Source organism: Diceros bicornis, chromosome 34 (genome assembly GCF_020826845.1).
Source record: "Diceros bicornis minor isolate mBicDic1 chromosome 34, mDicBic1.mat.cur, whole genome shotgun sequence".
Taxonomy (NCBI): domain Eukaryota; kingdom Metazoa; phylum Chordata; class Mammalia; order Perissodactyla; family Rhinocerotidae; genus Diceros; species Diceros bicornis.
The window spans coordinates 7808493-7831086 of record NC_080773.1 but is presented as its reverse complement, the minus strand read 5'-3'; the positions used below and the strand labels follow the sequence as shown (position 1 = coordinate 7831086).

At 38.9% G+C, this 22594-nt stretch overlaps 1 protein-coding gene across 1 annotated transcript in view; it reads left to right on the top strand.

The window, feature by feature from the left end:
- LOC131397950 (zinc finger protein 91-like) overlaps positions 1-22594 on the top strand; it is a 60158-nt gene that overhangs the window by 19724 nt on the left and 17840 nt on the right. The gene's annotated exons all lie outside the window — the stretch shown is intronic.

Below are 22594 nucleotides of genomic sequence, written 5' to 3'. Positions count from 1 at the left end.
ACTGCGGCAGAGTAAAAATTGCTGCAAATTCATTGACACTCCTCCCATTAAAAGGTGGAATCCCGGGCCGGCCCTGTAGCATAGTGGTTAAGTGCACGCATTCTGCTGCTGGTGGCCTGGGTTCGGGTCCTGGGTATGCTCCAATGCACCACTTGTCAGGCCATGCTGTGGCGGCCATGACATATAAAGCCATGCTGTGGCTTCCTCGCATATAAAGTGGAGGAAGATGGGCACAGATGTTAGCCCAGGGCCAGTGTTCCTCAGCAAAAAAAAAAAAAAGAGGAGGATTGGCATGGATGTTAGCTCAGGGCTGATCTTCCTCACAAAAAAAAAAAAAAAAAAGAGGTGGAATCCACATCCTTTACCCTTGAATCTGGGCAGACTGTGACTTTGACCAGTAGAATATAGTAGAAGTACTGCTGTGACAGTTCCTGGACCAAGGCTTTACTGGTAGATTTTACTTCATCTCCTGGAATACTCTCTCAAGTTCAGACCTTGAACTGTTGTGTTGAACAGTCTGGCTACTCTGCTGAGGAGACCACATGGAGAGGACCTGGGACTGCATAGAGAGGGAGAGAGACACTCTGCTGAGTCCAGTCTTCCAGACATGCGCAAGACATCAAACGTTTGAGTGAAATAGTTTCAGTGGCCACCAGCTGGATGCCACCAAGTGACCTCAGCTGACGCTATACAGAACAGAAGAATCGACTGGATGAGCCCCTACCCAAATTCCTGACCTGCAAAATAATGAGATATATTAAAATGGTTGTTATTTTAAGCCACTAAATTTTGTTTTTTATTATTATCATCGTTAATATTACTCTTTTGAAAATTCCTATAAAACACTATGGGCACAATGAATATAGAAGTGCCCTCCACCAACAGTCATCCTTATTGAATTTCAGATAACTTATTCTTGTTAAAATAGTGAAAGTAAGAAATGCTTTTTCAGATTGTTCATAAAAAAGCAGATATTCTACAATCTACATTCTCTGGCCCCAGACTAAGTTTAATTTAAAACTAACAAAGGATAACAAAAAGAACTATTTGGAAATTTAAGATCACCTGTATTATAATTCCTGCAATAATTGTTTTTAAATCCATTGTAGCCTTTTTTTTTTTTTTTGGTGAGGAAGATTCTCCCTGAGCTAACATCTGTTGCCAGTCTTCTTTTTTGGCTCGAGGAAGATTAGCCCTGAGCTAACTTCTGTGCCTCTGCCTCTATTTTGTCTGTGGGTAGTCACCTCAGCATGGCTGACAAGTGGTGTAGGTGTGCCCCTAGGATCCGAACCTGTGAACCCAGGCCACTGAAGTGGAGCACGCTAAACTTAACCACCACGCCATGGGACCAGCCCCCGTTGCAGGCTTTTTTTGATGCTCAGATTGTCCTCTCTTTGGCCAATGGCAATTTCCTCAAATTGGGTCCTGTGTTCTTTTTGTCATGACCGCTATAGCCTTTGACAGCTTCTTTTTCTGACCAAATGCATTGGTCAGCTCTGGACCACATTAGGGCATTTATTGATCAATAAAGGGGGAAAATGGAGCATTTTTCTTGCCTTTCCTTTATGAACTATGTTTTAAGACAACCAAAAGTTGGTGAAGGACAGTTCTTTATTATTAGAGAATTCTAGCTAATAAAGGTCAAAGGAATGATAGAATTTGAAAAATCACACTTTTTAAATTTATGAAATAATGAACCTTGGTGGTGATACCAGTGGATGTGAAGACCATTGGGTGAAAGATTGATAGGAAGCCTTTTAACAGATGGAGTACAATGACAATACCCACTAATCTGTAGTAACATCTTTAAATTAGATCAGCCAGGCTCTGTGCTTCTCGATGGGATGCAATGGATGTACACAGCACCACCTGTGAAGTATTCTTGTCCAAGATATTGATCCTGAAGGATAGTTTAATCTCTAAAGGTAATTACCAGTTTACAGGAAATGGAGATTAAAGAAATTAATAACACAAAGAAGCAAACAACCAAATCCAGAATGTGGGAAATTCCACATAATAAATGGTCTAGTTTTTTAAGCAATATATGTCAAGACAAAATAAAAACATAATCTTACAAGTTAAAAGAGACTTAAGAGACATATCGATTAAATACATTACATGGAATGTACTGAGATCCCTGTGTTAAAATGTACCGAGAATTTGTTTTAATCAGGTGTGGTTAGACATGCGGACACGGAAATGATTGTCGTGAAGGAAGAAGTTTATACTCCGAGATCCCTAGAAATAGCAGGCACCACGTGCCACGCAGGTCCACGTGGGGAACACTCAATTCTTTTGGGAGGGGGAAGAGGGGAGAGGGCAGAGCATGGTTCAGAGCCTTTACTGGAGTTTTCCTGTGAAGGAAGGGATGGGTACTGGTTAGGTACACTGAGCGAGTTTAGGATTGGATGGTTGGAATAATTTTGGTGGGCTCTGACCTATAGGGGTAGTCCCTAGTTGTCCGGTACCTGGGGTGATTTAGGGCAGGGGGAATATTGGCTCGGTGTGTGAGAGTTTGATAAAGGAGATGGTCGGGGGATGGGGGTATCATTTGCTGCCTCTGGGAATTTGCTATCCCTGAGAGGGGTAGTCTTTCCAGGATCAAGTCACCAAATGCCAGAGCATCAAGAATACAGAAAATATAGTCAATACAATCCTGATTTGGACAAATAAGTGAAAAATTTTTTAGATTATTGTGAAAATGTAAACCTAGAGTGAGTACTAAATTATATGAAGCAGTTATTGTTCATTTTCTTAGGCATGATGATGGCATGGATGTGGGAGTGTGTATGTGTGTGTAAGTCCTTATGCATTAGAGATCTATACTGAGGTATTCAAGGGTGAAATCACGTCACATCTATGATTTGCTTTATAATACTTCAGGAAAACAAAAGGTGGGAGTGATAGATGAAACGAGATTGGCAAAATGTTGCCAAAGGGTCGAAGCTGGATAATGAGTGCATAGGATTCATTGTGCTATTCTTACTACCTTTGCATATATTTGAAAATTTCCACAGTAAAGGTTTTTTTAAGTAGAAAATCAAATCTGAAATTTTGGACTACTTATTGATAAATGATAATGTGGTGCCTACAAATAAAAATTTGTAGCAAATCACCAAAGCTCTATTTAATAGAAAATTAATCACCTTAATACATTTAGAAAATCTGGTTTGAGGAACTAGTTTGTCTTGTTTACCACTCAGTCTCCACACCTACGGTGCCTATCATATAACAGGCAATTGATAAATGTGTTGAAAAAAATAAGCATTAACTTAAGCTAGAAAATAATTTTTTTAAAAAACTAAGGTAAGTAGAAGGAAGTAATTCATACAATAAAAGTAGAATAGTTAGTAAAACAGTAGACTTTATCCAGAGGTGTTTTTTTTGAAAAGACCGTGAATATAGAATTGGCAGTTATTATTGAGGAAAAAAGCTGCCTCAGTACAGCTTTATTTATGGGAAAGGTGAAATAGCTACATATATCAAGGAGAATTAAAAGTTTTTAAAGTTATATGTGTATTACTATATACATATATTTCAATATGTATAAAAATACAGAGAATGAATTATCTAAAGAAACCTAAATGATCTAAGTTCAAGATACTATAGAAAACCTGAATAGATCTATAAACAAAGGAAAAAATGTAAATGTAGTTATGATCGTGTTTTTTAAAAACTAGATTCAATAGTTTTGCAAGCAATAAAAAGTTTTAAAGAATAGATAACCTCTAACAAATTTTTGCCAGATCATTCTATAAGGCAATATCCCAATAATAAAATTGGAAGAGGATAACCCCTAAAAAGCAAAATCGGGACCAGTATCACTTAAGATACAGGCAAACATTCTAAATAAAGTTCAATAAATTGAACTCAGTAGTTTATTAAAACAATTATGAAACATAAAACGATCTACCAGGAATATCCAGGGGCCTGACCTATTGTGGTTTAATTAGGTATTCAGATTTTAGGTTTTCTAACTTGGGCAATGTAACAATGTTGGAAAAAATGAAAATGAGCCAGCCCCAATATCTTCTAGATTGTTTCTCATTCTCGATTATCTTACCTTCATCAACTTTATAAAAGGAATAAACAATAGATATGAAAAATAGGCATTCAACACTTAAAAATTATTACCTTCCACAAAGTAGAAATGCGTATTGCCACAACACTTCGTTTTCAACCAAACCTGTAATGTTGCTGTAGGCATACATTAAGACTTGTACCTACAAGTCCATTTTGTTCCGAGTGGGCAGATTGGGAAGATGCATTGAATAATCATTCATCATCTAGAATAATACATTTTTCCCACTCATGATTTCAAATTGTTTTTAATTTGTAAACAGTACATACAATGTTTACGCAAAAATGTAACATAAAAAAAGTCTTTTAAGTGCTATAATACAATTAGTTTTTGCTAATAAGTCAATGTGTTTCTCCTCCATGGTTACATTTTCATGTAAACAGAGGTCTTCTGGAGACAGCACATTAACTCAGAATTTCTGAAACCATGTTCCACAAAACAATAGTGCTTAATGGTACTTGAAGAAAACGAAATTGTGGTCAAATAAGCATGGGAGCTCTGTATACTGTATTTCTTGGGAAAAAAATTTATTCACATTAAGTGCCTATCAAAAGACTATCAAAAAAATGTTTCATTTTGTCTAACCCAGTGTATGTCAGACTTCACTAGAGAATTCCCATTCCCAATACCTATTGCAGGTGTGATTCCACTTGGGCGGATGTTGCCGTAACCAGAAGGAGTGGCTTCAAGGATGGAAATGTCCTCGTTATGGCAGGTGTGTGCTTACCTGTGTGGTGAGGAAAGCAACTCACATCATGCTGTCCAATTGTTAGCTACTTGCTTTTTCTTAAAATTTAAAATGGTGCTTTTCAATAGAATAGAAAGCCTCAGCCCTATTCTTTATATAAATACACTATATATATTTAGACCTTTTATTGGTCAATATTTAGGTTATATACAATTTCTCACTGAAAAATATCTTATAGATATGTGTGTTTCTTGCTATACATAAGCAAGAGTTTCTCTGAGGTATTTATCAAAAAGTGGAATTGTTCAGTCAGATTATATTCACTTTCAACCTCACTAGATAACGCCGTGAAAGTGGAGAGCATCATTGTGCCAATTTACAACCCTTTCAACCAGTGAAATATTATTTCCTTATATCCCCACTTCTGGTATGTGCTTTAATATTTTTGTGGTTAATAGTGAGTTGAGCATCTTTCCACATCTCTTTATTGCTAAATACTGTAACTTGCCAATTCATGTCTTTTGCCCATATTCCTTTTTTTAAGAACATTCATGTAAGAATTGTGGGCTTAAAAATAACGTTCTAGTTAGTAATTCTTTACTTAGTAATGTAAATGATGGACTTACCTTCTCCCAGATTGTGGCTTATGTCTGTTTTTATGGTGATACTGTCATATTAAAAATTTAAATATGGATACAATCATAGCTTTCATTATTACCCAATAATCTTTTTAATTTATATTTTGCTAGACTTGGTTTTCTAGGAAGTTATGTCAACTGCAAATAGACATAATCTTGTCTTTTTCTGAATATTTATAGTGATTATTAATTATTCTTACTGTAATAGAAAGAATTTCCAGAACAAGATTTAGAATTAGTGGTGATAGCAGGCATCTAATTGTTTTCCCCAATTTAATGGAAATCACTTAGTACAATGTTTGCTCTAGGTTTGAGGTAAACAGACTTTGTGTGGCTCAGTTGTTTCCTTCAGTCTCTATTTAACTTTCTTGTTAGAAATGCCTGCTGAATATTGTCAGATGCCATTTTGGCACACTGATATAATGTTTTTCTTCTTGAATGTGTTAATGTGATAAGTTGTACTTTGGTCATTAAGACAGTATGGTATTGGTGCAAGAATAAACAAGTAGACCAATGAAACAAAATAAAGAGCCCTGAAGTAGACCCACATATATGTGGCCATAGGATTTATGACAAAGTCTCCTCTGCAATGTGGTTGGGAAATGGTGGTCTTTTCGATAAGTAGCTCTAGGTCAGTTGCATATCCATATTGCTAAATTAATCTTGGCTCTTACCTCTACTACACACAAATCAATTCCAGATGCATTAGTGATCTAATCGTAAAAGATAAAGGCTTTAGAAGAAAACGTAGAATATCTTTCTAGCCTTGAGGTGGCAAAGATTTTTTAAACAGAACACAAGAAGCGCTAACCATATGGAGAAAAAAATGGTAAATTTTATTATATTAAATGTAAGAATCTGTTTTCATCAAAAGACACCATTAAGAAAGTGAAAAAGCAAGCCACAGAGTGGGAGAATATATCCACAATATATTTATTTGACTGAAGACTCATCCAGAATATCTAAAGAACCCCTACAGATCAATAAAAAGACAACCAAATAGGAAATGGGTAAAAAAATAAGCACTTCAAAAAAATGGATATCCAAATGGCCAATAAAGATATCAAAGGGGGGCTGGCCTGGTGCATAGTGGTTAAGTTGGCACACGCCTCTTCAGAGGCCCATTCGCAGGTGCAGATCCCAGGTGCAGACCTACACACCACTCATCAAGCTGTGCTGCCGTGGCTCCCATATATAAAGTAGAGGAAGACGGGCACGGGCACAGGTGTTAGCTCAGCGACAATCTGCCTCAAGCAAAAAGAGGGGGATTGGCAACAGATGTTAGCTCAGGGCCAATCTGCCTCTCTCACACACACACACACACACACAAAGATATAAAAAGGTACTCAAGTTCACTAATTATCAAGAAAATGGAAAAATTAAAACCACAATGTGATATGACTGTACAAACCAGAATAGCTAATGAAAAAAATGTGCACAAAGTGCTTGTGCATAATGCATACCTACAGTGTGCCCCAGAGTGCTCTAGCCTTTGACAACATGCTAGGGAATGTTAAAGACAAGATCCCCAATCACCAAGAAAATCTGGGGAGCAGACAAGTGAGTACCTAACTTCAGATACTGATAAGGGCCATGAAGAGAAAAGATATCGGGAGGGAGAATTACTGGAGGGGGACAATTCAGTTGGTCATTTCATCTGAAGTACGTACAGTATCCATAGTGGTACCAGTACAGGTTTTATACAAGAATAGCTAGGCTAACACTGAAAAAGAATAGCTACCAAAGGATGCTAGTCCTACCAGATATTTAAAAATACTAAAAAGTCTCTATAATCAAAATGATGTGCTACTCATGCATCAACAGTCCAGGAGAATAGAACAGAAAATTCATAAATAGACCCAAATATACAAAGAATTTAGTACCTGAAAGAATAGGGGAAGTGACATTTCTCTGAGAATACCTTTTTGTATATTTTTTACTATGGAAACTATGTTAATGTTTTACATATTTTAAAAATCAATACATATCCATATATGAATATATATATTTCCTAGTGGAGAGGACATGGAAGCAATGACATCTTAGTAACAGTGAGCATATCCAGCACCCGGATCCAAGGAAACAGAGCTCCCTGGAAAAACAGCATATGTCAGTGCTGAGCAAAGAAAACACAAATGAGATTAGAATATTTTGTGGGGGGCCAGCCCGGTGGCTTAGCGGTTAAGTGCACGCGCTCCGCTGCTGGCGGCCCGGGTTCGGATCCCGGGCGTGCACCGACGCACCACTTCTCCGGCCATGCTGAGGCCGCGTCCCACATACAGCAACTAGAGGGATGTGCAGCTATGACATACAACTATCTGCTGGGGCTTTGGGGAAAAAAAATAAATAAATAAAATCTTTAAAAAAGAATATTTTGTGGGGGCAGAAAGTAGGAAGTGCTCAAACAATGATTGAAATATCTCAAAAAGTCACAGTGTCAGTCTGAAGGAGTTCCCAGTTGCCAAATCTGGGACAATCTGAGCATCAAAATATGTCATGATAGTAACAAATTGAGTAAAACCATTGAGTAACCCAGTGACTAAAATAAGAATCCATGAAACATGCTTTATAGTAGAATGCCAATTTACTAATTTACAAAGAAATGATGAAATTAGAAAATCACCATCAATTAACCATCACAGTAATAATTGATTCTGGTAAGAATCAATGGATGCTAAAACTAGTGGGTAAAAGTTTGATGAGAAACAGATGTTGATTATCATTCTAAAATGTCTCTCCACAAAGGGAAAAATAGTAACATTGCAGTGAAGAAACCTGGAGGCACCACCTTAACCAAGTAATCAAAGTTAACATTACTGGTGTGGGACAAAATGACATCCTGTACCTGCTGTTATAATGCACTGAGAAGAACAGAGCAACTCCTGTGATATTCCAGCCAAAGGGCATAACCAGAATCTAATCATAAGGAAATCACAGAAAAAAATGCAGATTGAGCAATGTTCCACAAAATAAATGGCCTTCAAAAATGTCAAGGTCAAGAAAGACAAAGCTTGAGGAATTATCTCAGATTAAAGGAGACTAGAGACATGACAATTAAATGTAACGTATGATCCTGGACCAGAAAAAAATTTTTTTCTCTAAAGGCTTTATTGAAACCATCATGAAATTTGAATAAGGTTTGTAGATCAAATAAAAGTATTGTATCTGTGTAAATTTCCTAATTTTGATCATTATTTACTGTGATTATGGAAGAGAATGTCTTTGCTTTTAGGATGTATTAACACTGAAGCATTTAGAGGAAAAGGAACCTGTGTGTGCAACTGACCTCTCTGAATGAAATTCCAATTATTCAGAAAAAAATAGACTCAAAAAGCAAATGCGGTAATTGTCGGCAATCGCGGAATCTATATGAAAGGTATGAGGAATTCTTTGTGCTATTCTTGCAACTTTTCTGTAAGTTTGAAATTGTTTCAAAATAAGAAGTTTTACTAACAAAGAGCAGGTTTGCATTCTGCCTCCTCCATTAATTGCTCCATGATGTTGGGCAAGTTATTTCACTTCACTGTGCCTCTGCGTCTGTCACATGAGTATCCAAACAGCACCCACATAATGGGGTCGTTATAAGGAATAATTAATACATGTAACATTCTTAAAATTAGGCCTGGCAAATAAAAAGAGCACTATAAATTTTAACTTTTAAAATTTGTATTTGAAAATTTGTCTTTTTTTACCTCCAAGAAAATTTCTTCTCTTTTTTTTCTTTGAATTCCCTCTCCTTCCTTATTATTGATTTCTCCTTCTAGAATTCCTATTGGACATTAGAATTTCTGGTGCTGCCTTTCACATGTCATTTTCTCTCTTGTTTTCCATCTTTATTCTTTTGTACAGAGTTTTGGGAGAAACTCTAAGATCGATTTTTCTATTCTTTTAGTCACTCCTCCACTATCTTCAGTCTGCTATTCAGCCAAGAAGAGTTATTTAATTCATGTGTTTAATCTCGAAGAGAGCAGATTGTGTGTGTGAGTGTTTTTAACTCTAATCTGGTTTTATGCACATTCTTTCTTTCTAATATTTCAGGGGGTGAGGATTGAGGCAGGGTGGGAGATGTAGAGGCCTAATTGAGTTTTAAGGGCTGTGCTCCATGTTCCTGAGGTCCAGACATTGGGATCCTTGAAACACTCTAGTATCATTATAATAAATTTCACTTTCACTTGTTACTTCTTAATTAATAAGGTCTCATGAAAGTTTTCTGCATTCATTATCTTGTTCTATAGCCTCATACTTTGTTTTAGATAAACTTTTTCTTTTAGAATGGTTTTAGATTTATAGAAAAGTTGCAAAAATAGTTGAGTTCCCAAATAAAGAGCACCCAGTTTCCCCTTTTGTTAACATCTTACATTACTATGGTACATTTGTCACAACTAATAAACCAATAACGATACCTTATTATTAGCTAAAGCCCATACTCCAGTCAAATTTCCTTGTTTTTATCTAACGTCCTTCTTCTGCACCAGAATCTCATCCAGGAAACCACATTACATTTAGTCACCCTGTCTCCTTATGCTCCTCAAGACTGTGACAGTTTCTCAGAGTTCACTTGTTTTTGATGTCTTTGACAGTTGTGAGGAGTACTGGTCAGTTGTTTTACAGAATGTCCCTGAAATTGGGATTGCCTAATATTTTTCTCCTAGTTAGGCTGGAGGTTTGGATTTTCAGGGGAGGAAGACCACATGAACTGCCATTCCCACAACATCATATCAAAGGTGCATGCTATCAACATAACTGACGTATCACTGATGATGTTAACCTGGAACACCTAGCTGAGGTAGTGTTTGCCAGATTTCTCCACTGTAGTGTTACTTTTTCCCCCTTCCCATACTGTACTCTGGGAAGGAAGTCACTATGCACAGCCCACACTTAATGGGTGGGGAGTAAAGCTCCAACTACTTGAGGAGGGGTAATCCACACAAATTGTTTAGAATTCTTCTACGTGGGAGATTTGTCCATTCTTCTCCATTTGTTTATTTACGTATTCAACCATTTGTTTATGTCAGGATGGACTCATGGATATTTATTTTATACTTTGGGTTATAACACCCGAAGTTACCCAACCCTATGTTACTTTTTTTTTGCTCAAATTGTTCCAGCTTGCTGTTGTGAGTTCTTTCATTTGCCTCCTGTGTCCCTTTGACGTACCTCCATCAGTTTGTATTTTGAGCACTTCCTTTACTTTCTGATACTACAAGATATTCCAGGCTCATCTTGTATGTTTCCTGCCCAGCTCTCAGCAGGTAGAGCTAGAAAATGTATTTGTGTATACTAACGCAAGTATATATACAGATCTATAAATATATATATGTGTGTGTATATTAGCTAAACGTGAGTTCATATTGATTTCTCTGACTCTAATCCAGTAGCACATAGTTCATTCTAGCCTTCTGCCACTGGCTGGGCCAGAACCTCCCTCTCCAAGAAGAAACCCCACTGTCTACCATCCATTTATTTATTTGTTCAATACCAGTATACATGTACAATGGTTTCAGAATTGTTTACCCATACAATTTTACTGATTAGAGTACAGTGTTTATGTACATTTGTCTTTAGACTTACAGTTTCTACTCATTTCCAAAGTTCCTTAGGTCAGCTTCTTTTTTTCCCCATACTCTTCAGTGAAGTTTATCATACATTCATAGTACAGTTTGATTCTTTTGTCACTATTTGAATTTCATCCCGGGATCCCTCAGGATGGACCTAATTGATTTTTTTAAATGCATATACATTAAGATTCACTATTTGTGTTGTGATGTTCTATAGATTTGGACAAACGCTTAGTATCATGTATCTGCTACTATAGCAACATACAGAATAGTTTCACCACTCTAAAACATTCCCCTGTGCTTCACATATTCAACTTTCCCAAATCCCTAAATCTCTGGCAATCAGTGAACTGTTTTACATCTCTATAGTTTACCTTTTTCAGAATGTCGTAGAAATAGAATCACAGAATGTAGCCTTTTCAGACTAGCTTCTTTCACTTAGCAATATGCATTTGTGCAAGTTGTTTCTTTAAGACTTGCTTCTTTCACTTAGTAACACGTATTTAGTTGCTGGATCATATGGTAAGACTATGTTTATCTCCACAAGAAATTAATAAAGTATCTTCCAAAGTGGCTGTACCGTTTTGCATTCCCACTGGAAATGAATGAGAGTTCCTGGTGCTCTGTACCCTTGCCAGCAATTTGTATTGTCAATTTTTTGGATTTTAGCCCTTCTATTAGGTGAGTAGTTGTTATGGACTGAATGTTTATGTCTCCCTAAAATTCATATGTTAAAAACATAACCCCCAATGTGATACTTTTAAGAGGTGAAGCCTTTAGCGGGTAATTAGGTCAGGAAGGTGGAGCTCTTGTGAATGGGATTAGTGCTCTTACAAGAAGAGAGAGGTGAGCTTGCTTCTGCTCTCTCTGTGCTCTGCCATGTGAAGAGGAAACAAGAAGATGGCCATCTGCACTCCAGGAAGTGATCCCTCACCAGACACCGAATCTGCCAGTGCCTTGATCTTGATCTACCGGCCAGCCTCCAGAACTGTGAGAAATAAATGTTTGTTGTTTATGCCACCCAGTCTATGGTAATTTGTTATAGAAGCCCAAATTGATTAAGATAGCAGTGGTATCTCATTGTTGTTTTAGTTTGCAATTCCATAATGACAAATGATGTTGAGCATATTTTCATATGCTTATTTGCCATCTGTATATCTTCTTTGGTGAGGTGTGTGCTCAAAGCTTTTCCTCATTTTTCAAATGGGTTGTTTATTTTCTTATTGTTGAGTTTTAAAAGTTTTTTATATATTCTGGATATGAACTTTTATTACATAAGTATTTGTAAATATTTTCTTCCAGTCTATGGTTTGTCTTTTCATTCTCTTAACAGTGTCTTTCACAGAGCAAAAGTTTTAAATATTTAATAAAGTCTAACTTATCAGTTTTTTCTTTCATGCTTTTGGTGTTGTACCTAAAAACTCATCAACCATCCTAAGGTCACCAGATTTTCTCTTATTTTTTTTTCTAGAAGTTTTATAGTTTTGTGTTATACATTTAGGGCTGTGATCCATTTTGAGTTAATTTCTGTGTAAGGCGTAAGTTCTGTGTCAAGGTTTTGGGTTTTTTGTTTTATTTTTGCATATGGGCATCCAATTGTTCTGCACCATTTGTTGAAAAGATTATACTTTCTCCATCTAATTTCCTTTGCTTCTTTGTCAAAGCTCAGTTGATTAAATTTGTGTGGGTCGGGACCGGCCCCTTGGCTTAGCAGTTAAGTGCACGTGCTCCGCTACTGGCAGCCCCAGTTCGGATCCTGGGCGTGCACCAACGCACCGCTTGTCCGGCCATGCTGTGGCAGCGTCCCACATGCAGCAACTAGAAGGATGTGCAATTATGACATCCAACTATGTACTGGGGAAAAGGGGAAAAAAAGGAGGAGAATTGGCAATAGATGTTAGCTCAAGGCCGGTCTCCGTCAGCAAAAAGAGGAGGATTGGCATGGATGTTAGCTCAGGGCTGATCTTCACACACACACACACACACACACAAAAATTTGTGTGAGTCTATTGCTGGGCTCTCACTTCTGTGCCACCAATATATGTGTCTATTTTTTCACCAATACCATGCTGTTGTGATAGCTCTAGCATTATAGAAAGTCTTGAAACCAGTAATATGAGTTATCCAAACATCATCTTTTTATATAACCCCATACTTTTATTTGGAACATTTTTGTTTCTTGAATAAATCATACTTGTCCTTTAAGATTCAGTTCAAACATGAGCTGTGGAAACCATGTACCCATCATTTTAATTCTCATTGCATCCTGTACTTACCCTGATTATTGTACTTATTGCTATATGCATATAATCTCTTTCTATAATTTTGATGCTCAGAATCTGCCAGTCTTATCAAAGTGGATAATCAAGAAATATCTGCTGTACTGAGTGGAACAGACTGGATATCTGAAGTGTCTATATAACATTCTCACCCAATAGTTGGCTATACTATACTCAAATCTCTGAAGGAGTTTTTTATACCCACATGTCTCCAGTCATTCATTATTTATATGTTTAAGCACCTGGTATTTGCCAGGAATTAGGTGAGATGTTGCTGATAAACTGATGAATAAGAGTCCTGATCAAGCCAGTCCTATCAGTCCAATTTCGTACCTAACATATTGTATTAAAATGGTCATTTTTCAGTTCTTGGCTGTGAGCTCATTGAGGGCAGTAACTGGGTTTGTTGCGGGTTTTTTTGGTGATTTTACTTATTAATTAACTAATTTATTCATATCTCTGATGCATAATAATGCCTGGTCTATGTGTGTGAAAAATATGTGGTGAATAAATTATGAAGGACTTTTGGGGCCAGCCCAGTGGTACAGTGGTTAAGTGCGCACACTCCGCTTCATTTGCCCAGGGTTTGCAGGTTCGGATCCGCGGCACACACCGATGCACCGCTTGTCAAGCCCTTGCTGTGGCGGCGTCCCATATAAAGTAGAGGAAGATGGGCACAGATGTTAGCCCAGAGCCAATCTTCCTCAGCACAAAAGAGGAGGACTGGCATTGGATGTTAGCTCAGAGCTGATCTTCCTCACCAAAAAAAATAAATAAATAAAATAAAATTATGAAGGACTTTTGTTTCAGTTAAATGTAATCAAGAAAAAGTATTAACTTTTTCAAAGTAGTAACACCTGAAGACAGGGTGGTACCAAAAGCCTAATTAGATCATTAAAGCAAAAGAAAAATGTGACTGTCTTAGATTCACAAAAATAAAATACCATCATAGCAGGACACTTTCCACTGAGATGTCCTGAACCTGCAGATTCTTTCTCTTGAATTCAGTCAAGTACAGGATGAACACTGTAATAAACGAAATGTATTCCTAAGTGCTAGATAGGTCAACTGTATTACAAACTTAATTGATTAACTTGCTTTATTAAGATGGTGAGCTAGCACAGGATTGTGAGCTAACAACAATCCTAGTGAACTAGAAAGACAAGAGAGGTATGCATTCCAGGAATTAAAAAATAAAAAAGGCTCCTAACCATGATGGAGTAACAGATATCCAACTAGGCTTCTTGCCACAAACAATCCAAAAACAAGGCAAAATATACGAGGCAATGGTTTTCACACATTGGACAACAGGCAATGCAGGACTGTGCTCACTGACAGAAGAGAAAAGCACGAAGCCCATGATTGCCTCTGCTTTCTGCCTGGCAGCACTTTCTGGAACGTGGTATGGGGAGGATAGCTCAAGTAAACTCAGAATCTCACTGAGCTGAGGAGGCCAAGAATAGAGTTTGGGGATGCTAAGATGGCTGGAATATGTAGGGTAGGGTCAAGAGAATCATTTTCTGCAAAAAAGGAGCCCCAGAACTGTGCATAGGGATCTCCTTACACTTTTAATTAATACTAAGTTGTGCATGTGCAGGGACAGACTCCACAAAGCCTAGCAGAGAACAGCTGCTGGGGAGCTGTGAGCTGAACAGAGAATCTAGAAGTCACACAGTGTGGGAAATAGGAAGTTCCAAACACTCAGTGAACAGACACTTCTGAACACCCTGGTAGTCAGTTGACACCCTAGGAAGGCCACACTTTAAGAGCAGGGTTAAGCGAGCTCTAAAGCAAAGGCTACTCTAGATCTACCAGACGAAAGCTCTAAAGTAGGCCTTGAAGGGATCAAACTGATCTGCTGGTAAATTCACTGGCTGCTATAAAAAATCAATACTCTTTAAAGCAAGATAACAAAATCTGAACTCTCAACAAATAGCATCCACAATGTACAACATACAATGAGAAATGACCAGTCATTTTAAAAACCAGAAAAATGTGATCCATAAGGAGGAAAAAAGCAACCAATGGAAATAGCACTTGAGATTACCCAGATACTGGAATTAGAAGGTAGTATAAATATGTTTATTAACTTAATGGAAAATATGGTCAGAATGAATAAGTGGACAGAAACCTCAGAAGAAAAATGGAAAGTATAAAAAATAGACCTGGGAATGAGAGTTTTATAACTGAAATGAAAATTTCACAGAATGAACATAAGAGCAGATGGGAGAAATCAAAAGAAAGGGTCAGTGATCTCCATGATAGATCAATAATAATTATCCAATCTGAAGTACAAAAAGGAAAAAGATTGGAAAAAGAAACAAAGGTACTTATGGAACAATACTATTAAGTGACCTACTGTACTTCTAAGTAGAGTCCTAGAATGAGAGGATTGATAGAATGTGGTAGAACAAAAACTATGACCAAAATCCCCCAAATTTGATAAATAGAAAATCTTGTAATCAGAAAAAAACAACACATAACATTGGGAAACAAAAATATGAAGGATTCCTACTCAATCAGAAATAAGAAAAGCCAAAAGACAATGGAATAATATCTTTAAAGCACTAAAGAAAAAAATGTCAACTCAGAATTCTATCTCCAGAGAAAATATCCTTTTAAAATGAAGATAAAATACAGATATTTTCAGTTAAAGGAAATTTAGATCATAACTAGCAGAACTGCAGTATAGAAAATGCTAAAGGAAGTTCTTTAGGTTGAAGAGAGTTGACATTAGTTGAAAAAAAAGACCAACATGAAGGAAGGAAGAGCATCAGAAATGGTAAATATGTGGGTATATATAAAATGTTTTCTTCTCTAAATGTTATTAAAACATATGACTTTAAAAGAAAATAATGCAACACTATGTGATGGGATTTATAATGTATGCAGCTGAAATACGTATGACAACAGTAGGACAAAGAATAAGGAGTGTAAATGAAAGACTATTGTTACAAAGTTCTTATATTTTACATGGAGTGGTGCAACATTAATTCTAAGTAGAACTGTGTTAAATTAGGATGCATATTTTAATCCCTAGAGCAACCTCTAACAAATGCATAGAGGTGGGCCGGCCCATGGCTTAGCGGTTAAGTGCGTGCGCTCTGATGCTGGCGGCCGGGGTTCTGATCCCGGGTGCGCACTGACGCACTGCTTCTCCGGCCATGCTGAGGCCGCGTCCCACATACAGCAACTAGAAGAATGTGCAACTATGACATACAACTATCTACTGGGGCTTTGGGGGAAAAATAAATAAATAAATAAAATTATTAAAAAAAAAATGCATAGAGGTACAGCTGAAGAGCCAATGAAAGAATTCAAATACATCAGAAAAAATTGATCAACCTCTCCAAAAAAGGCAGGAAAGGAGAAATATTTAATAAAAAATGTGGCAAATAGAAATCAACAATATAGTAAACCTAAATCCAACCAAATTTATAATTATATAAACATAAATAAACTTAATATTTCAATGAAAAGCCAAAGACTATCATACTGGATAAAAAATGTGAAACCAAAACTACATGATATCTACCAGAAATGTATATGAAATATAAAATCTGATAGGTTCAAGGAAAAAATATGGAAGTAGATCAACCATCCAAACAGTAAGCATAAGAAAACTAGAGTGACTATAATATACAAAATAGATGTTAAGACAAGAGACTAGAGAAACCTTTCATAATAGAAGGTTCAGTTCATGGGGGACACACAATCGTAAATGTGTATACACTATATAACAGAGCTTCAAAATACATGAAGCAAAAAGTGAGCAAACTAAAGGGAGAAATAGACAAATCCATAATCGTAGTTTTCATGTATCTCCTATTTCATATACAGTCTACTGCTTGCAAAATGAGACTTAAGATTGGCCTAGACATTTTTAAATGATTTCTAAAGTTTTATATTCTTGGAAGAAGAACAAATTCTTCCGTTTATTAACTAACATATCAAAGAATTTGAGATGGGGAGGATGCTGCAGTGTGGTCCCTGGCGGGCTTATCCCGTGTCTTTCCTGAACAAACCCAGGACAGGAGAAACTTAATTACTCCTCATCTGAGAAAGACTTCTGAAGATACTCTTCCTAATGCTCACTTTTCAGTCCTCCTCATTAGGAAGGCAAACAATTATAAATGCATGTGCTTAACGGAGCTTGAAAATACTTGAAGCAAAAACCTGATAGAACTAAACGGAAAATAGAAATAGACACACCTCTCAGCAATTACAGAACTAGATTTTAAAAAATCGGTAAGGATAAAGAAAACCTGAGTGACAATATCAACCACCTTAACCTAATAGACTTTTATAGAACAATACGTTCACAACTGCAGGAGGGAAGAGAAAAAAACCGCAAGGAAGGAGGGAAGGAAGCAGGGAGCGCAAGCAGGCACGAGCGACCTTTGTGTGTCTAGGTTCTGCTCCAGGTTTTATAGGGTTCGGGGCATATTTTTATTGAGTACTTATGTATAACCACATCCCACTTGGGTATATATACTGAGCACCTGCTGTACGCCTAATACATATATTAGGGCCTGCTGGTACCTAGACCTCTTTCTAAGCCCTGGTAGGGCTTCCTCAGCGACAATCACAAACTCGACCTCGCAGAGCGCGCTTTGTTCAAGCCGGGGCAGCCCCTCGGGGCAGCCCCTCCCCCGCCAGCCCATCTTCAAGCGCCTGGCCCGGCTCCCGCGCTTGCGCACTCCGCGCAACCCCTTGGGGCGGTGACCAGGCCCTCCCTACCACGGACTACATTTCCCACAGGCCTCTGCGACAAGTTTCCTTCCGGCTTCCTTGCTGGTGTGGGCTCCGAGAGGTGAGTTGGTCGCGTGCATTGAGGAAATGGGCGCGGGGGCGGCGCGGGGGCGGCGCGGGCCTGGGTGTGAACCGGATTGCAGTGACTGTGGAGTTTGTGACGCTCACTGGGCACTGGGTGCCCTGAGGCGTCCCCTGCCCCGCCCCCCGCTTCAGGGCCGCACAGATCAGCGGCCCAGAATGGCTCCGAGTTAGTTGTCTGGGAAGGCCCCCAACAAAAAGACGCAGTCTGGAGAACGACTGCAGGTCTCAGACACAGCTTAACCAGCGCTCTCCCGCGAGGAAGCTGCCGTGGACTCAGGGACAGATTCCAGTGCTGGCCTTTGTACTCGGGCCTTTCTCTCTGATCCCGGGAAGGGCCAGCTCTACCCCAGGCCCCGTCTTCCCATCGGGTTATGTGTGTGTGGACAGTGGGGGCGAGTGGGGTAGGGGGGTGTGTCCTCCGTTAGCCAGGCCGGCCGAGCTCCAAGGATGGCTCCATGTCTCAGGATTCCGGCCTCCTACCCCCATCTTCCTGATCTTTGGGAAGGAGAGAGAACGGAGGAAATAATTATAGATGAGTTTGTGTTTCCTCTTTGTTCCATGAAATATGATTTTTATTTTTCCGGGCACGGGAACATTTGCTTCTACTGTGAAAGCGTGAAAATCAGCTCGGACTGAACAGTTAACAAGCAGCCCTGCCGTTAGTCAGGCTGGGAGAGAAGAGACAGTTAAAGCCAGCTGCAGAGTTATAGAAAATATTATGGCTCTCCAGGTCATGCAGCAGTTGTAAAATGCCATAACGACTCCTCCTTTGAGAGATTACAGCTGTCTTACCAGTGATGCTCCAGACCCGCTTTGGTGTTTTTATTACTGGGGCTACCCAATTGCTGAGCTATCCTGCTTCATGATAGCACTCAATGTCCAGTTAATCCCTGCCTCTCCCAAGTTCACCCCAGAAACAGCAACCATTCCCGAGTTGCTCCCCGCTTCCCTTCAATCCTCCTCAGAATCCTTCTACTGGAACTCAACCTTTTACAAAAGAGCTTTTCTTCTCCCTCTCCTCCATCGCATTCCAGACGTTCCTGTGGAATTTCCTCTCTCTGGAGGCAATAAATCTGATTTTGTGAGACTATACAGGCTTGTTCCAGGTAGACTTGAGCTGATTAGGCTTTAACATGGGTAACATCCTATCCTTGACCTGGTGCATTGCCCTTCCTTCCCAGTGAACTGTGGGGGTGATGAGGGTAACCTCCCGCTCGGTGGCTGTTCACGTGAACATTTAGTTCCTGTTGTGACATGCTTTTGCTCATCATTTGAATGGCCTCCAAGTAAACCTCCTCAACAGAGGCCACTGCAGAGCTTTATTCTAGGCTGTGATTTGCTGAGAAGGTTAGAGTTGAGTTGGAATCATACACTACGTGTCTTTGATCTTCTCCATTGCCCTGAGTTCAGAAGCAAGGAAAGATAGGAGATGGTTTGATTGGTGACAGAGTCTTCTGCTTTTGAGGCTTTTAAGAAATGGAAGTATGATAGTTTTAACAGAGAGGTCTGTGTTAAGAAGGATAGGAAGGGAAGACACTAGTAGAAATTTGAGAAGTGGTTTCAGGTTTTTGACAGTGTTTGTTTCAGGCCACATATTTATGTGGTCTTATGAGAAGCAGTTTAGTGTAGTGGCAATAGTACGGGTTATGGAGTTAAATGACCAGGGTTCTAATCCTAAACCTGCCACTTAGAGTTGGGTGAATTTGGGGCAATTTATTTCATCTCTTTGTGCCACAGTTTCTTCATCTGTAAAAGGAGGATAATGATAGAACCTCTGTATAGCATTGCTTTGAGTAGATGAATTAATATATGTAAAGTCCTCAGATAATGCTTGACATACAATAGGTGCTCAATAGATTTAATTGGTACTCTTGTGTTGTAATTCCATGTTTTTCCTCATCACCCAGATCCAAAAATTGTGAGGATTTTGTACTTCATCCCTCCACATACCCCCGTTTTGTAAATTGTTGTTTGGAGGAACTGCCTGTCAGTGTGAAGTTTTGAAATTTATTAGTTAGCATTATAAGAAAAAGCAGGGCTGAGAAGCTCAAATTTTTTATGGAAGAAAAAAGAAAGAGCAGAAGAGAATTTTCTTTAATAATTATGGGAAGGAGAGTATGTAGTATTCATCTTCAGTGTATAGCTGACTTTTATTGAATGTTTATTTGCTTCTTTAGTGCTTTATCATATATAGTGTCTTATTCAATCCTCATAGCAACCCTTTGAGAAAGAACTGGTAATCATCACTATTTATTATTATATTTTTTTAGTGAGGAAGACTGGCCCTGAGCTAACGTCTGTCGCCAGTCTTCCTCTGTTTGCTGAGGAAGATTGGCTCTGAGCTAACATCTGTGCCCATCTTCCTCTATTTTTTATGTATGGGACACCACCACAGCATGGCTTGATGAGCGGTGTGTTGGTCTGCGCCCAGGATTCGAACCTGCAAGCCCCAGGCCGCCAAAGCAGAGCGTGTGAACTTAACCACTACGCCACTGGGCTGGCCCCCTTATCACCATGTTATAGGGGAGGAAACTAAGGCTGAAAAGTTAAGTAACATGTTCAAGATCACACAGTTAATAACTATCAGAGCTGAGATTTGTATCCTGAAAGTTTGACACCAAAGCCTATATTAGTAATTACAACAGTATGCCAAGTCTCATCGTTATATATACTTTAAAAACAAATCCTTCCTACCTTACTCAGTAATCCATCATGATGGAGGGAGGAGATATTAATCTGATGACAGCAAACACTGTCAAGTTAGGTCCAGGTTATACTGAAGCTATGGGGTCTGTGGAGGTAAATGGATTTCCTACAGTAGGGTTTTTGCCTTATGATGTTTGTATTAATGATGTTCTATGAAAGTGAGACTAGTAGGACAAGAAGATCCCACAGCCATGGGAGAGCTGCATAGGGATCTTAGCCAAAGGATTGGCTCAGAAGTAAAATAAACCCACTTGTCAGAAAGATGTGAAAGGAGGCAGCCGTAAGACAGCCATCAGTGGGGAAAAGACGCCAGTCAGGGACTTCTTGCCGTCCTTTTCTGGCTGGTGCTCCAGCATCCATGGGCAAATTAAATCCTAGAGTTGGTTCATGAATTAGTAGCTGAAATAAAAAAGAAAGTCACTCAGGAAAAACAACAGCTGTGTTTAGAGTATCCAGAGCTTTTTTCTCAGTTCAACAGAAGACTGAAAGAGACCCTTGACTGGGAAAGTCTTTCCTTCTTTGGAGTATTTGTGGACTTGGGGTCACACTATGTTTAGTTTGGTGGTGAGTGTCACTGGCTGTCACTGTAAACATTTGAACTGGTCCTTCCTGGCATACATGTGATTTTTTTTTTCTGTCAAAATAGTTGAATGCCACATATGTTGGGATTTTTTGTTTCAAACACACGGCTTCACTCATTTCATCAAAATTATGGCAACATCATCACTTCTTAATATTTGCATGGTTTTCAATACTATAGGTGCACCACAGTTTATTTAATCATTTCTCTGATTAGATTCTTTTCAGCTTTTATCCATTATATATAACCATATCTGTCAACATCCCTCTGCAAACGTTTTTATGTGCAAATAGTTCATTGAGTCCCAGAAGTGGAGTTTCTGCTTCACAGGGTTTTCAGGTTACAAGATTTAAATGCTGCTTCACATAGTTCTAAATTTGCATCAACCTAGTGTCCATTTCCCTGTGACCTTGCTAATAAGTCTTTTAGATCTTTCAATCTAATCACTGTAAAAAGATATTTTTTGGTCATTTAACGCGCATCTCCTTAATTAGTGGTGAGGTTTGGTATCTTTTGAAACGTTATTTCTATTTTTTAGTGAATTGCCCTTGCTCAGGTTTCTCTCAGTGAAGTAGGAATCCTAGCCTTCAGAGGCAAAAACCAAAGTTGAAAGATGGCTTCTTAGAGAAATGTGGGTGCAGAACAGAGCTCCGCCACTTAATAACTGCGAATTTGGGCAAACAGTTTGACCCCTGAGCATCAGTTTCCTGAGCTGTTGGAAGGAGAGAAGAACTCCTTTGCAGAACAGTACTGAGGATCAGCACCCATCACATGAAAGTTCTCAGTGACTGTTTGTTGTTGACTAACTGTCTCGATCATGGATCCCCGCCTCCCCTGGATACTGGGTGGCAGAGGATGTCATGGTGTGAGAAGTCCTGACTGGGATACAGTAGTGAGCTCTCCTGGCTGGGAAGAGCCCGGAGCTGCCAGGCTCAATCTGTGTGGTTTTCTGTCTTTGTGTTCAGGAAGTTCAGGCAGGATCCTGGGGGCTCAGAGGAGGCTCTATTTGAATAGTGTGGCCCTTTCTCAGCCCTGAAAAGTTCTTCTGGAGGGAGGAGGAGCTGCTCAGGACAGGTTGGAGTACTCCAGTGTCAGGACCAGATCCACGTTGCCAGATGGGGAACTGGTCAGAAACCCTCCTGTAGAAGTATCTGGGCTTCTATACCAAGTCCATCATTGTTTAGCTGGGTCTCTTCAGGGCTTGGATTTCTTCAGACTCTATACTCTC